This window comes from Ovis canadensis, chromosome 1, assembly GCF_042477335.2.
Source record: "Ovis canadensis isolate MfBH-ARS-UI-01 breed Bighorn chromosome 1, ARS-UI_OviCan_v2, whole genome shotgun sequence".
Lineage (NCBI taxonomy): Eukaryota > Metazoa > Chordata > Mammalia > Artiodactyla > Bovidae > Ovis > Ovis canadensis.
Window position 1 is genome coordinate 79793142 of NC_091245.1, and position 16687 is coordinate 79809828.

Genomic DNA, 16687 nt, shown 5'->3' on the forward strand with positions numbered 1-16687 from the left:
AAATGAGACTAAATCATTCAATATATTGGAAATATATGACCATTATCAGTTCAGTTCAGTTCAGTTCAGTTCAGTCACTTAGTCGTGTCTGACTCTTTACGACCCCATGAATCGCAGCACGCAAGGCCTCCCTGTCTATCACCAACTCTCAGAGTTCACTCAAACTCATGCCCATTGAGTCAGTTATGCCATCCAGGCATCTCATCCTCTGTCCCCTTCTCCTCCTGCCCGTAGTGCCTCCCAGCATCAGGGTCTTTTCCAATGAGTCAACTCTTTTCATGAGGTGGTGAAAGTACTGGAGTTTCAACTTTAGCATCAGTCCTTCCAATGAACACCCAGGTCTGATCTCCTTTAGAATGGACTGGTTGGATCTCCTTGCAGTCCAAGGGACTCTCAAGAGTTTTCTCCAACATCACAGTTCAAAAGCATCAATTCTTCAGCGCTCAGCTTTCTTCACAGTCCAACTCTCACATCCATACACGACCACTGGAAAAACCATAGCCTTGACTGGACGGATCTTTGTTGGCAAAGTACTGTCTCTTCTTTTTAATATGCTGTCTAGGTTAGTCATAACTTTTCTTCCAAGGAGTAAGCGTCTTCTAATTTCATGGCTGCAGTCACCATCTGCATTGATTTTGGAGCCTGAAAAAATAAAGTCTGACACTGTTTCCACTGTTTCCCCATCTATTTGCCATGAAGTGATGGGACCAGATGCCATGATCTTAGTTTTCTGAATGTTGAGCTTTAGGCCAATTTTTTTACTCTCCTCTTTCACTTTCATCAAGAGGCTTTTTAGTTCCTCTTCACTTTCTGCCATAAGGGTGGTGTCATCTGCATATCTGAGGTTATTGATATTTCTCCCGGCAATCTTGATTCCAGCTTGTGCTTCTTCCAGCCCAATGTTTCTCATGATGTACCCCACATATAAGTTAAATAAGCAGGGTGACAATATATAGCCTTGACGTACTCCTTTTCCTATTTGGAACCAGTCTGTTGTTCCATGTCCAGTTCTAACTGTTACTTCCTGACCTGCATACAGATTTCTCAAGAGGCAGGTCAGGTGGTCTGGTATTCCCATCTCTTTCAGAATTTTCCACAGTTTATAGTGATCCACACAGTCAAAGGCGTTGGCATAATCAGTAAGGGCAGACATAGGTGTTTTTCTGGAACTCTCTTGCTTTTTCAATGATCCAGTGGATGTTGGCAATTTGATCTCTGATTCTCTGCCTTTTCTAAAACCAGCTTGAACATCTGGAATTCATGGTTCATGTATTGTTGAAGCCTGGCTTGGAGAATTTTGAGCATTACTTTACTAGCATGTGAGATGAGTGCAGTTGTACAGTAGTTTGAGCATTCTTTGGCACTGCCTTTCTTTGGGATTGGGATGAAAACTGACCTTTTCCAGTCCTGTGGCCACTGCTGAGTTTTCCAAATTTGCTGGCATATTGAGTGCAGCACTTTCACAGTATCATCTTTCAGGATTTGAAATAGCTCAACTGGAATTCCATCACCTCCTCTACCTTTGTTTTTAGTGATGCTTTCTAAGGCCCAGTTGACTTCACATTCCAGGATGTCTGGCTCTAAGTGAGTGATCACGCCATCATGATTATCTGTGTCATGAAGACCTTTTTGTACAGTTCTTCTGTGTACTCTTGCCACCTCTTAATTGACCATTATTCTTTAAAAATATGTATAAAAGTGCTCACAAGCTCTTAATCATAGATATGTTTGAATCCAGGTTTAACGATAAAATTGAAGATGGTAAATTTAGTTCTTGAGACTCTATTCTGTCATTGAATTGATATCAGAGCTAAAACTAAATTTAAGGTCTTTTGATTTAAATATGAATAGAATTTTTACTGTATAATATTGCTTCCTTTTGAAAGTTGAAATGGAGTTGTGTTTTGAACATGCTCAAAGAAGTGGAGATCTCAGATAAGGAATTTTTGTGGCCTGGAGTGGCAGTTGTTCTGGTGAATGGATCTGGGTGGGAGAGTAAATTGTTTAAAATGTGGAACTTGAATTAAAGTTTATCAGTGAGCCATGGAAATAAAGACTTTAAAAATTGAAATATATGTATATTTTTGGAATGTTAAATTATGACCTTTTGATCAGAGTTATCCCTGTGTGTGTGGTCTCCTTAACATAGCAACAAGTCTTTTCTTCATCAACTAAGATGGATGGACTTCTTATGGACTGAATTATATCCCCTCACAATCTGTATGCTTGTCTTAATCTTTAATGTGAGTATATTTGGAAATGGGGTCTTTAAAGGTTAAATGAGGTCATAAGGGTGGGGTCCTAATCTGATAAGACTAGTGTCTTTATTAGAAGAGAAGAGGCACCAGAGATCTCTCTCCTCTGTGCATGCACAGAGAAAAGGCCAGGTGAGGACATGGTAAGCAGGCAGCTGTCTATAAGCTAAGAAGAGGGGCATCGCTAGAATCCAGCCCTGTTGGCACCTTGATCTTGGACTTGATCTTGGTCTCCAGAGCTGTGAGAAAATAAATTTCTGTTATTTAAGCTGATTAGTTTCGGATATTCTGTTATGGCAGCCTGAGCTGATTAATGTATTACTTAATAGTAAGAAAAACCTCTACTTCTGCTTTATTGATTACACCAAAACCTTTGACTCTGTAGATCACAGCAAACTGTGGAATTCCTCAAGAGATGGGAATACCAGAACACCTTACCTGACTCCTGATAAATCTGTATGCAGGTCAAGAAGCGACAGCCAGAACCGGCCATGGAACAACAGACTGGTTCCAAATTGGTAAAGGAGTTTGTCAAGGCTGTTTATATTGTCACCCTACTTATTTAACCTCTATGCAGAGTACATTATGTGAAATGCCAGGCTAGATGAAGCACATGTGGAATCAAGATTGCTGGGAGAAATATCAATAACTTCAGATATGCCGATGACACTACCCTTATGCCAGATAGTGAAGAAGAACTGAAGAGCCTCTTGATAAAAGTGAAAGAAGAGAGTGAAGAAGCTAGCTTAAAACTCAACATTCAGAAAAACTAAGATTGTGGCATCTGGTTCCATCACTCCATGGCAAATAGATGGAGAAACAATGGAAACAGTGACAGAGTTTATTTCCTTGGGCTCCAAAATCACTGCATATGGTGACTGGAGCCTTGAAATTATAAGATGCTTGCTCCTTGGAAGAAAAGCTGTGACCAACCTAGACAACTTATTAAAAAGCAGAGACGTTGCTTTGCCAACAAAGATCCGTCTAGTCAAGGCTATGATTTTTCCAGTAGTCATGTATGGATGTCAGAGTTGAACTATAAAGAAAGCTGAGTGCCGAAGTATTGATGCTTTTGAACTGTGGTGTTAGAGAAGACTTTTGAGAATCCCTTGGACTGCAAGGAGATCTAATCAGTCTATACTAAAGGAAATCAGTCCTGAATATTCATTGGAAGGACTGATGCTGAAGCTGAAAGTCCAATACTTTTGCCATCTGATGTGCCTCATTTGAAAAGACCCTGATGCTGGGAAAGACTGAAGGTGGGAAGAGAAGGGGACAGCAGAGGATGAGATGGTTGGATGTTCGCGATGGACATGAATTTGAGCAAGCTCCGGGAGTTGGTGTTGGACAGGGAAGCCTGGCCTGCTGCAGTTCATGGCGTCGCTAAGAGCCAAACATGACTGAGCAACTGAACTGAACTAAATAGTAAGAAATGTTACGTGTGTGTGAACTCAGTCCTGTCTTATGCTTTGTGACCCTATGGACTGTGGCCCACCAGGCTCCTCTGTCCATGGGATTTTCCAGGCAAGAATACTGGAGTCTGTTGCCATTTCCTCCTCCAGGGGATCTTCCCCACCCAGAGATTGAACCTGCATCTCCCTTTTTTTTTTTTCTTTCCTGCATTGCAGACAGATTCTTTAACACTGAACCACTGGGAAAGCTCATAATAGTAAGAAATATCATATCCTAATACTACCCATTTGACTTTATTGATCTCAACATGTATATATTATGTGACTAGAGATTAGAAGAGACTTTTTTTTCTAAATGGATTTCTCTAAAAATAGTTTTGAAATGGACTTACATGCTCCTTAATTGAAAGATTAGAAAGTAAGAAACTGCTTTGTCACAAAGATGAGATGATTTTTTATAATAGTTTAATATGATGATGGACTTTTTGGCCTTTGAAATTATCTAAATATCTATTCCCTGATAATAGCTACTTTCTGATATGTTTTAACTCTGTTTTCTAAATACATTTCTTAAATTCATGTATAGCATGTGCTGTGACTAATGCAAACAGAACAGCTATCAGATTCGTTTCATTAAGAGATTAGATGGAGATTTTGCAAATTTCCCATGAAATTTTAATGTACAATTCATTCCTTAATGAAAAGCAAACAGCCTTGGTTTTGGGGATTAGGCTACTTAATTATGTATAAAAAGAGAATATGTTTATAAAGAGTATTTGAGTAAAAAGGGAAGAGAATACAATCAAAGAAGGAATGACATCCTGGAAAGTGGACTGCAAGAATTAAAAGCAGAACCATTTTAAAATAATCTGTTCTTCAGATTCTCTCAATGGTCAATGCTCCAGTGAAAGGCAAGAGTCAAGCTCTTTGGGAAAGAGTGCACTCTTTGGGAAAGAGTGCGGATACTGAGATTGTTGATCCAGACTATAGACAAAAGCTTGCCCAAGATTTCAGAGTTTATTCTGATATCCACTACTAACTCACTACATAACCAGAGGCAGGTGAGTTAATCTTTCTGTGACTTCATTTATGCCTTTGTCAAATGGAAATAACACCACCTCTTCATGGGAGTATTTCGAGGTTTAATTAAATAGTGCTTTGAGCTTCTTAGATGAAAGTTGCTATAGAAATGCAAAGTGGAATTATTGAAGTCATTTTTCCTATTCCTGTGTGGAACATGATGATTTAAACCCATTTATTTTAATAGAAAATTGACTAATTACCTAAGAAATATTCCTTATGGCATATGATACATGTAAACAATAGGCCAAACCTCTTTACAATAAATAGGATCATAATCTAATTCCTTAAAAAAGTTTATAAATTTTATATAATTTTCAACAGTTTTATTCCATTTACAGTTATTCTAAAATGTTGGTTGAATTCCTTGTGTTGTTCAACACATTCTTGAGTCTATCCTACACCCAATATTTTGTACCTCCCACCCCCTCACGCTATATTGGCCCTCCTCCCTTCCCCATGGTAACCATTAATTTGTCCTCTGTATCTGTGTGTCTGCTTCTTTTTTTTGTTATATTCACTAGTTTGCTGTATTTTTTAGATTCCTCATATAAGTGATGCCATATGGTATTTCGGAGAAGGCAATGGCACCCTCACTCCAGTACTCTTGCCTGGAAAATCCCGTGGATGGAGGAGGAGCCTGGTAGGCTGCAGTCCATGGGGTCGCTATAAGTCGGACAGAACTGAAGCGACTTAGCAGCAGCAGCATGTGGTGTTTGTCTTTCTCTGACTTATTTCACTTAGCATGAGGCCCTCCAAGTTCATTCATGTTGCTACAAATGGCAAAATTTCATTCTTTTATTGGTTGACTGGTGTTTCATTGTGTATCTATAGGCCACATCTTCTTTATTCATTCATCTGTTGATGGACGTGTAAGTTGCTTCCATATCTTGACAGTTGTAAATAATGCTACTGTTAATATGTGTGTTTCTGAATTAGTGCTTTGAGGGTTGTTTTATATATATACATATATATATATATATATATATATACATACACCAAGAGTGGAATTGCTGAGTCATATGGTAGTTCTGGGCTTCCCAGGTAGCACTAGTGCTAAACAGCCCTGGTGCCAATGCAGGTGACATGAGACATGGGCTCGATCCAAGGGTCAGAAAGATCACCTGGTATAGGAGATGGCAACCTATTCCAGTATTTTTGCCTGGAGAATTCCATAAGCAGAGGAGCCTGGCAGGCTCCAGTCCATGGGGCCGCAAAGAGTGGAACACAACTGAAGTGATTTAGCACGCGTGCATGGTAGTTCTATTTTTAGTTTTTTGAGAAACCTCCATACTGTCTCCGACCAACAGTGCACAGGAGTTCTCTTTTCTCCACATTCTTGCTTACATTTGTTATTTACATTCTTTTTGATGACAGCTGAATCCACAAATATGAGATAATATATCTCATTGTGATTTTGATTTGCATTTTCCTGTTGATTAGTGATGTTGAGCATTTTTTCATGTGCCTGTTGGCCTTCTGCATTTCCGTTTTAGAAAACTGCTCAGTTCTGCTCATTTTTTAATTGGGTAGGCTTTTTTTGATATTGAGTTGTATGAGCTGTTTATATATTTGACTATTAACCCTTTATCAGTCCTGTAATTGTCAAATATCTTCTCCCATTCTGTAGGCTGTCTTTTAATTTGGCGATACATTCCTTTGCTGTGCAAAAGCTTTTAAATTTAATTAGGTTCCACTTACTCATTTTTACTTTTATTTTCTATAGAAGAGAGATCAAAAAAAAATATTGCTTTGATTTATATTAAAAGAATGCATAATCTAATTCTTAATTTAATGACAAAATTTTAATCTGTGACAAGTGTGTGCATGCTCAGTCATGTCGGACTCTTTGTGACCCCAAGGACCGTATCCCACCAGTCTTCTCTGTCATTGAATTTTCCAGATAAGGATCCTGGAGGGTTGCTATTCCCTTCTCCAGGGGATCTTCCCAACCCAGGGATCAAACCTGGATTTCCTGCATTGCGGGAAGATTCTTTACCATCTGAGCCAGCTGTTTAAGTAAGGAAGATGCCAACTTTCTGAAGAGAGGAAGTTTCCATGTGAAGAACCATTTGTGTGTACATTCTTATCTGGGGTATGATCATGTGAGCAAGTGGCTCAGGACCGCTGAGAAAGAGGAGGTCAAGGAACTGAGGGGCTTCAGTAATAGAAGATCATCTACAGTAGTAGTGTTAGAGAGAGTGATAAACCAGGATGCAAAATTCTGAAATATAAGGGTGAGACCTGAGAGTCTATAGATGATTCTACAAAGAGCTGTAACAAGTGTTGTAACCTGGAGACAAGAGGTTCAAAATTGAGTCATGGCACCATTGGAATGAAAGGAGAATAAGTAGCAATGAAGAGCAGAAGGTACGCAAGCTCTTCCTACCAGACCTTCATACCAATTCCCACCTGAAACTCGAACCTGGGAGACACTTCCTGCTGGGAAAGGAAATAGCCCTCTTTTGAGAGGGGAAGTCATGTCCTTCAGGGAGAAGCAGGTTTCTTTTTGATCAGGTTATTTTACTGAGCAGAGGTTTTTAGAACTAATGTGCTAGGACCTCATTAGAAACTTTAAAAGCAATATTGTTGCTGAGCCCCATTTCAGACTAACTAACTCAGGATCTTTGAGGGTAGATCCCAAAGAACAGAATGAAAAATCAAACAAAAACCTAACTAATATCTCTCCAAGACATTAGGCAGGGTTTAAAAACTAGTACCATAAGCCTAGTTTGAGTTTGATCAAGGTGAAGGGAACATTGAGAGCAGAGGTTGGAAAGGTAGGGGATTTTGCTTATGACACATTTTGAGTTCTGTAGGACATTCTGAGTGGCAGTCAGAAGTGTGAAAGTGGATGTGCAATGTCATAGCAGATTGAAGTGACCTATGTTCCTAGGTTTCTTGGACAAAAAGATGTCAGACTTCATGACCACAGGCTGTGTTCATTAGACAGGGGCATTGGGGATGCTGGGAGTTCTTTCCAGGGGCCTTCCCTTTCACTTTTCTCCATTAGACACAAGGAGGACAGGAAAGGGAAAAAGTTTATTCTTAGTAATCAAGGCCCCCTTTTGACCCTGACAATGAAAGTAGTGATGAGTATGACCATAATCCAGAGTAGGTTTTTTGTTTGCTTTCTCATTTTTTGATAACCAAAATGTCAGCCTTGTTGAGCATTATTATTATTTTTAAATAATACTTTATCCAGAATTGTGAATTCTTGTTTTATGACCATCTCTTATATTTAGGAAACCTGTATCTCGGGTTGAACATGTGTTTCTTAGGAAACCTGTATCTCACATAGATGAACACTTTAGGGCTTGGTGAAAGATGATTCAGTACTAGCTTATAGTTTGTAGATGTTGTGCAATAAAAGTGAAATTATATTGACACAGTCTTCCTGACAACAACATGAAAGGCAGACGTAGGTCTCTGCTAGGGATTAAAATTTAACATGATTATTCTGAGGATTAAATTCTGCACTGTAGATGTGAATATCTCTTAAGTTGCTGGTAAGATTTACAACTCCTAATGTGTCTGAGGATCTAGGTTGTAGAAAAATCTACAATGTCAGCACAAACTGGAGATCCTATATGGTTTAAGAATTTAGTAAGTCAATAAAGTGAGCATAGCATTTATATGTAAAGGATAACTTTTAAAACTGAACTCTCCCTACCACACCTAATACTACAGCACTTCTGTGGCATTCAGGGGAATCAGAACTTACACGGAACTGGAACATCAGCAAATGGCTCGGGACATCTAATTTATGCAGAATTAGTGCCTGTGTCATATATAGCACTGCAAACTTTATCCTTCTCTACTCAACTGTATTCTCTTCCCTGAGACCAATTACATCATTCTCACAAGGCATTTATTTCATTTTTCTGGCTGAAACAGTGGGTGTAGGCAAAGCTCTGCAGGATGTTCTGGGAAGGCTCTAAAGGCAAGTTACTTATGACTGCAACAGATGTTGATAATTTTTAGGGAACTGCTGACTTTATATTGTGAGTCTCTCCCTCTTAGGGAAAAATAAGGAATTTCCAATTTCTTGCTAGCTGTAAGAACATAAGGGCTGAATAGCCTAGCTATAAAAGTGGGACACTAAAATTCTGACAAAGAAAAATATATCTGACAAAAAAGTGAAGGCACCTCAGTTCTTATAGAAAGCAAATTTCTCTCTCAATAGTTTGTTTGTCACTCCACAGGAATTAATAAAGTAAGAGATAAGAAATTTAACCCTAAATTTTGAAATATATGTCTCTATCATTTGATTAAAAAAAAGGTGAGCACAGAAGTGCAAACAGTATCAATATTTCTAGATATTATCAATCATCCCTGCTGTTGTTAGTCTAGTATTAGCAGTGTAGTGGTAACAGCTATAGAAAGTTCTTATAATAAGCATACTGTTCCACTGTTACTTCTTGACAATATAAAACTGAAGTATTTGGCTTGTGTTATTGTGGACTCAAGACTTGAAATTTCTCTTAATCAGCTATTTAAATCACTTTGTTTAACCAATTATTCTGTTATGACTAATTTTTTATAAATATAAATATAAAAAATTCAAAGCAATTCTAAAATTAATGAGGAAATAAGCAACTAAACTATATCAAACATTAAGATGCACAGTCTGGAGTTCAGACTGATATATTTGTTTATTTTCAGTACCATATTGGTTGATTGATTCCTTCAGTTATTTATTGGGACATTGTTATATTCTTGGCACTAATTTAGGCTCTGCAGATAAAAATGTGAGTAAGACAATGATGATCCTTACCATGATGGAGCTTCCTTGTTGTTTGGCATTCTGTGAGAAGTAGAGAAAATAAGCAGTTTCAATGACATGAAACTGAATCTTGCAGCTACGTTTCATCAAGAAGCATTTAACAAGGTGGTCCATGTCTGCCTCCTGCTTTTATGAAAGTCACAGCACACTTCGTCAAGTACTGTGGACTTAGAGTTCATGGAAGGAGTCCTTAAGCCTGCCTTTAATTATCCTCAGTGTCCACAGTAATTAGTGCCTAGCTTATTTAATAGGCATACCTGAAATAAAGACAGACCATAAATATTTGCTGAATGAGGGAATGGATTGTCTCAACTTAGAATCAATTTGTGTAGGACCTAAACTTACTTCTATTACTGAGTTTAATTCTAGTTTCTCCCATTGCCTGATTTCTTTCCTTCCTTTTTAAATCACACATTCTGGTCCTAACTGTCCTCCTTACCGCCTCCTTTTTTTTTTTTTTTTTGGTGATGAAACTGAAATATTGGGGTTTTGAGAAAGTTTCATTAGACATAATAAATTTCAAAATTAGCCTAAAGAAAGCCCCAGGAAGGTTAAAGACCCCAAGGAGGAATTTTACTGTAGCCCAGAACTGTTTATTCTTTAACAAATAGTCCAGTTCTCTTTGAGGATTCATTAGATGGGGTTCTGTTTTTTAGAAACACCAGAAATTTTGTCATTCCTCCAGAGCAACATCAATAATTCGAGTTGCTATGATATGTTGGTTCAAATATGGGGTTTATTTGAAGAGGTTGTATAGCATCATTAGTCAGCTTCTGACAATGCCAATCTTATGAAATAGCACACACACAGTTGTGAAAGCAATTAATTAAACTGTAAAGTCAAGGACAAGGTTTTATGTCTGTTTTATAAATGTGACCTACGTGTTTCCCTGAAAATCATTTCACTACATCACTATATATTCCTGCAGTGACAAAAACCACATGTTTCTTTGTGAATTTGTCTGAGTCTTATTTTTCTTTATATTTTATTATTAATGCTTTATTTGAAATTATTTGGACTAAATGAGCTTTACATTTGGCCAAGAGGCATAAGCAAAAATTCTAACAGAAGAGGAATGAAAATATTGAGAATGTGAATATGAATTTTGAGAAAAGAAGGCTTATTATATTTTGCAAGTAGACTTTATGATTGGACTAGAGAAAGTATATTGGGTAATAATTGGAAGAAAAATTTGTAAGTGACAGGTGGAATTAGAGCAGCCTGAAATTGATGTAATGGGAAACAGAAAACCAGGATTTCTTAATGAATGGGGTGTGTGGTAATTTTTATTGAGGTGAGCCTGATGGAAGAATGCAGATTAGATTTTGTGAGGAGAGGCTGGAAAGAGAGAGAGAGATGTCAGCAGCATTTGGTGTTTTTGTAGGTAGAATATGATAAGAACTTATATTACTTGATACATTGAGATGGGTCTTAAGATGGGATAAAAATACTTTGAAAGATAAGACAACTTTTTTTTTTTGTCTTTTAGTGAAAGATTGGATGTAGAGAATCAGGGTGATGGAAGAGTTAAACATGTCTAGAAGAAAAGTGGTATTATTGATGAAATATAATGGCTTGGCGAGTCAAGTCAGCAACGTAGAGAATTTACAGTTTGCTAGGCAATACTGTGTTAATATAGTGACCCCAGGAGACTCAGTCCAGGATGGAAGACAGACAAGCACACAGATACTTGTAAAAGTGCCGTGATTGAGGCAAGTACCAAGTAGTATGACTACCCAAAAAGGGGAAAAATAGCATAGCTGAGAAAATAATTAGGAAAGCTGCTTAGAAGAAGCACAATTTAATCTTTGAAACACAGGCAAGAACTGACCAGATAGGAAAGATACTATAGATTGTGCTGTAGACAGGAGTAGCAGGGGAGTAGGGGGAATGTGAGGACTGAAGTCTAAGTATTTGTTAAGGATGATGGAGTGTTGAATGTATTGTGTGTTAAGGAGATTTTACTTTACTCCCTAGGGATGATCATTCAAGAAAGATTAGTTCATTTATGGATATGCCACCTTTTTATTGATGAATCAATTGTATTATAAGTACCACTTAGATAGAAATTCTGAATTTGAAGATATGACATAGATTTAAAAGTCATTAAGTAGGTAGTTGAAGCTATGTAATAGGATGAGTTCTTAAAAGGAGTGCAAAGAAACCATGGCTTACATAAAATCCATGGATAAAATAGGCAAAACCATGATTTATTGGGAGATTGGACATCCCTAGTAAGTTTACTCAAGTAACAGACCACAGTATGAAAATTTTGTCTTAGTTTTAACATAATACAGCTAACTCTGTAGAAACTACTTGGAAACTTTTGGAAACTGAATTAATAAACTTCCATTTTTATCTCTCCTTTCCTCATGGTGTTTTCCTTTTGAGTCTGAGATATACAAGATTCCAAGCCCCAGTTTGTGCACAGCTGTTATTGATCTTTGAGAATTACTGATTAGGAGAAGGTTAGAGTTGAAAGAAAACTGGGGGACCTCTAGGTAAGTGGCTTTTATACTTAGGGGAAAAACATGTTTTATGACAATAAAATCTTAAAATAGAAGCATTTTAAAAAGCAGGTAAAATGAGTTTGCTTTCATTGGAGATGGTGGGGTGATGGGGAGATTGTGGTTCATTGTCCCAACTCAGTAAAGTTCTTTTATCACTTATGGTAGATTCTGAGGAATCCCTCTAGAAACCTCAAACTCTATAGGGCTGCTTTTGAAAACTACTGATAGACCCCAGTGTTCTCATTTGCAGAAGCCAGCAAACTCACTCAAAGACATACAGTTAGATCTAGTTTTAGAACAAACAGTCTGCCTTCTGGGAGAGTTGCTTGCACTGTAGGAGGAACCGTTCTTCAATATTGTTACTTAGAAGGTGCATTTACTTAGAATCATTGACAGATTAATGAACATCAGATTTCTTATTTGTACACCCCCTAATAACACAGAATAAGGAAGAAAGGGAACACATGAGAGGGGAATGATGACTGTTTCACTCCTTCCTGCCCTGTTAGCACATGCCTCTTTGATAAAACCTGTTTGTTCTGCCAAGACATATATTTCTAAGAGATGTCTTACTTTCAGGAGAAAAAAGGCAAAATAGGGAACCAGAAGCTGAGTGGGTGAAAATATAAAGGCTTTTTCCTTTTAAAAGATGAATTTTAAGGCAAGAAATAATGCAAATGACTGTGGTTGGTGTAGAAATAAAATTTACTTCTGAAATTTACTCTGTTATGGAGAGATCAGTTTAATGAAAGAGTAAATTAAGCTCAGTTTTATCTTCTTTATATTTATGTTTAGAATCTGACCTTAGTAAGAAATGGAAATTATTTTCAATAAAATCAATTTGGAAAAGTTAGTTTCTTAGGATGTTCTGAGAATGGAACAATGTTTGTAATGTTTTTAGATATGGGAAAGTAATCACCTTGTCATTTAGTGTTATACTTCTTTTGCTATTAATGTTTCAGTTCAGTTCAGTCACTCAGTTGTGTCTGACTCCTTGAGACCCCATGAACCGCAGCACACCAGGCTTCCCTGTCCATCACCAACTCCCGGAGTCTACCCAAACCCATGTCCATTGTGTTGGTGATGCCACCCAACCATCTCATCCTCTGTTGTCCCCTTCTCCTCCTGCCCTCAATCTTTCCCAGCATCAGGGTCTTTTCAAATGATTCAGCTCTTTGAATCAGGTAGCCAAAGTTTTGGAGTTTGAGCTTCAACATCAGTCCTTCCAATGAACACCCAGGACTGATCTCCTTTAGGATGGACTGGCTGGATCTCCTTGCAGTCCAAGGGACTCTCAGAGTCTTCTCCAACACCACAGTTCAAAAACGTCAATTCTTTGGTGCTCAGCTTTCTTTATAGTTCAATTCTCACATCCATACATGACTACTGGAAAAAACCATAGCTTTGACTAGATGGACCTTTGTTGACAAAGTAATATCTTTGCTTTTTAATATGCTATCTAGGTTGGTCATAACTTTCCTTCCAAGGAGTAAGCGTCTTTTAATTTCATGGCTGCAGTCACAATTTGCAGTGGTTTTGAAGCCCCCCAAAATAAAGTCTGCCACTGTTTCCATTCTTTCCCCATCTATTTGCCATGAAGTGATGGGACCAGATGCCATGATCTTTGTTTTCTGAATGTTGAGCTTTAAGCCAACTCTTTCACTTTCCTTTTTCACCTTCATCCAGAGGCTCTTTAGTTCTTTACTTTCTTCCATAAAGGTGGTGCCATCTGCATGTCTAAGGTTATTGATATTTCTCCCAGCAATCTTGATTCCAGCTTGTGCTTCTCCCAGCCCAGCATTTCTCATGATTTACTGTGGAATTATTCTGTGTCAGACACTGTGCTAGGAAATATAAGGATCATAACTCATTGTCCCTGTGCTTGAGGCATGTGTGTGCTCAGTCATGTCGGACTCTTTGTACAGACCCATGGACTATAGCCCACCAGTCTCCTCTGCCCATGGAATTTTTCAGGCAGAAATACTGGAGTGGGATGCCATTTCCTCCTCCAGGGATCTTCCCCGAACCAAAGACCAAACCCATGTCTCTTGCAGCTCCTTCATTGGCAGATTCTTTACCACTGAGCCACCTGGGAAGCCCTACGCTTGAGGAGTCCACAGTAACTTGAAAAAAAACAAATAATTAGAATATGATGTGATAATTTTGATAATAGGAGATCAATACTTTGAGAGAATGAGATTTTATAAGCTTCAACATAAGGTGGTACTTTAAGTGAATTTTGAATGATAAATAGACATTTAGAGAGTAAGATATCAGTCTTAAATATGAATTATGAAGAAACATATAAAATCTTTTAATGTGACTTGGAAAGTGGCCAGATTCCTTTGTCAGGAGATATTCTATAAATCCACAGCTGATGAAAGTGGCCCTTGGCCAAAGCAAAAAGTACAATTATGTAGGAAATAATCAGAGGTCGGTAGATAACAGAGGTATTTCCAAACAGGGCATCTCTTTTTGGGCATGGAGATGGAGATTAAAAGGTTAATTGAATTAAGTGAAACCATCAAATTAGAAGATAATATTTGAGACCACTATCTGGAATAGCATTGATTTAGATTTTACATATGATTAGGTTTTGTTTATCATAGATATCTGATAATAGAAGGAACAGGTGTGTTGAAAGAGACAGAGGTGTGATAGAAAGCAGGGTTGTGGATGGAATGGTTTTTTTAATTACCTGTGGTAGGAGGAAAAATACACTGGGGGACAGGTGAAGGAAAGATAAGGATTTTGGTTGAAACATATTGAGTGTGATGTGCCTGTGGAATATCTATGAAGAAAGATAAACATTGAAACATAAATGTCCTGTTTACTCAGTTGTGAAATCAGAATGATATATTTTGCCCTCCCTATTCCATAAGGATGTTCTAAGGCCTTAAAATAGAAATGAAATAGCATTGAAAAATAGAAAACAGTGTACAATGAAAGAAAAGTTCTTTATGTTATACTTGTTTAGTCCACATTTTCTAAGGAAGAATGATAGGAAAAGCTAATAATAAATCAATTATGCATTTTAACCACTTTACTGGGCCAGGCTTTACCAATGTTATTTGAGTGTAAGAACTCATTACTTATATAAAGACATGTTTAACTTCTTTTTCAATGTATACTGCATCTTCCAAGAGTAAATTCTAATGGAGTTTGATAGAGATATTACATATATTTATTTTTATTATTTTGGTTCATATTAGGGTGGAAGTTAATGAATGTCTTCTAAAGTAGCTTGGGAAATTAACAAACTATCACTGATGGAAGGAGCCTCAATTTTCTACTCAGCATGATTTTTTCTGTGTGTGTCTATATATATATAATGAGTTTTTTTTTAAATAAAAATTATTTTTATTTCCTGTAGCTGTTGATTACTTGCATCTTAACTACAGTAGCTTCTAGACCAAGGCAAGTGTTATACTCTTTCCTTTTGCTGTTTATGTGTTGCTGTGGTAGTTAATTTCAGAAAAGGAGTTAAATTTCATGGAGCATACTACCTCTGCTTAGTTCTAGTCAGATTCTAATGGTGCTGCTGAAAAGTTGTGTTAGCATTATAAGAGAATGTCTTCCAGACTCCGGGAGATGTAGGACAGGCCTCATAATAGGACCATGGCCTGCAGATCAGGCAAGAATGTGCTCTGAAGGCTATGTTACAAAGCAATAATTGGATTTAGCTCAGTCATAAAAAAGTCCTATTAAGAGGCTTTTTGGTTTTGTTTTCAAGATTAAGGGGACAACTTAATATTTAAAACAACAACTTAATCGAGTTCTTCTGAAGAAAAAAATTACTGTTAATACTAGGATGTTAATTTCTTTGCTATGATCTTAGGTTTTTGAATGTTGAGTTTTAAGCCAGCTTTTTCAGTCTCTTCTTTCACCTTCATCAATCCTCTTTGCTTTCAGCCGTAAGGGTGGTGTCATCTACATATCTGAGGTTATTGATAGTTCTCCTGGCAGTCTTGATTCCAGCTTGTGCTTCATCCAGCCCAGCATTTTGCATGATGGACTCTGAATATAAGTTAAATAAACAGAGTGGCAATATATAGCCTTGATCTACTCCTTTCCCAATTTTGAACCAGTCTGTTGTTCCGTGTTTGGTTCTGTTGCTTCTTGACTGGGATACAGGTTTCACAGGAGGCAGATAAGATAGTCTGGTATTCCCATCTCTTTAAGAATTTCCCATAGTTTGTTGTGATCCACACTGTCAAAAGCTTTGGTGTAGTCAATGAGGCAGAAGTAGATGTTTCACTGGAATTATCTAGCTTTTTCTATGATCCAACAATGTTGGCAATTTGATCTCTGGTTCCTCTGCTTTTTTCTAAATCCAGCTTTATATCTGGAAGTTCTCAGTTCATGTACTCTTGAAGCCTAGCTTGGAGATGTTGAGCATGACCTTGCTAGCATGTGAAAGAATGCAATTATGTGGTAGTTTGAACATTTTTTGGCATTGCCCTTCTTTGGGATTGGAATGAAAACTGACATTTTCCAGTCCTGTGGCCACTGCTGAGTTTTTCAAATTTGCTGGCATATTGAATGCAGCACTTTAAGAGCATTATCTTTTAGGATTTGAGATAGCTCAGCTGGAATTCTATCACTGCCACTAGCTTTGATTATGGTGATGCTTCCTAAGGCCTG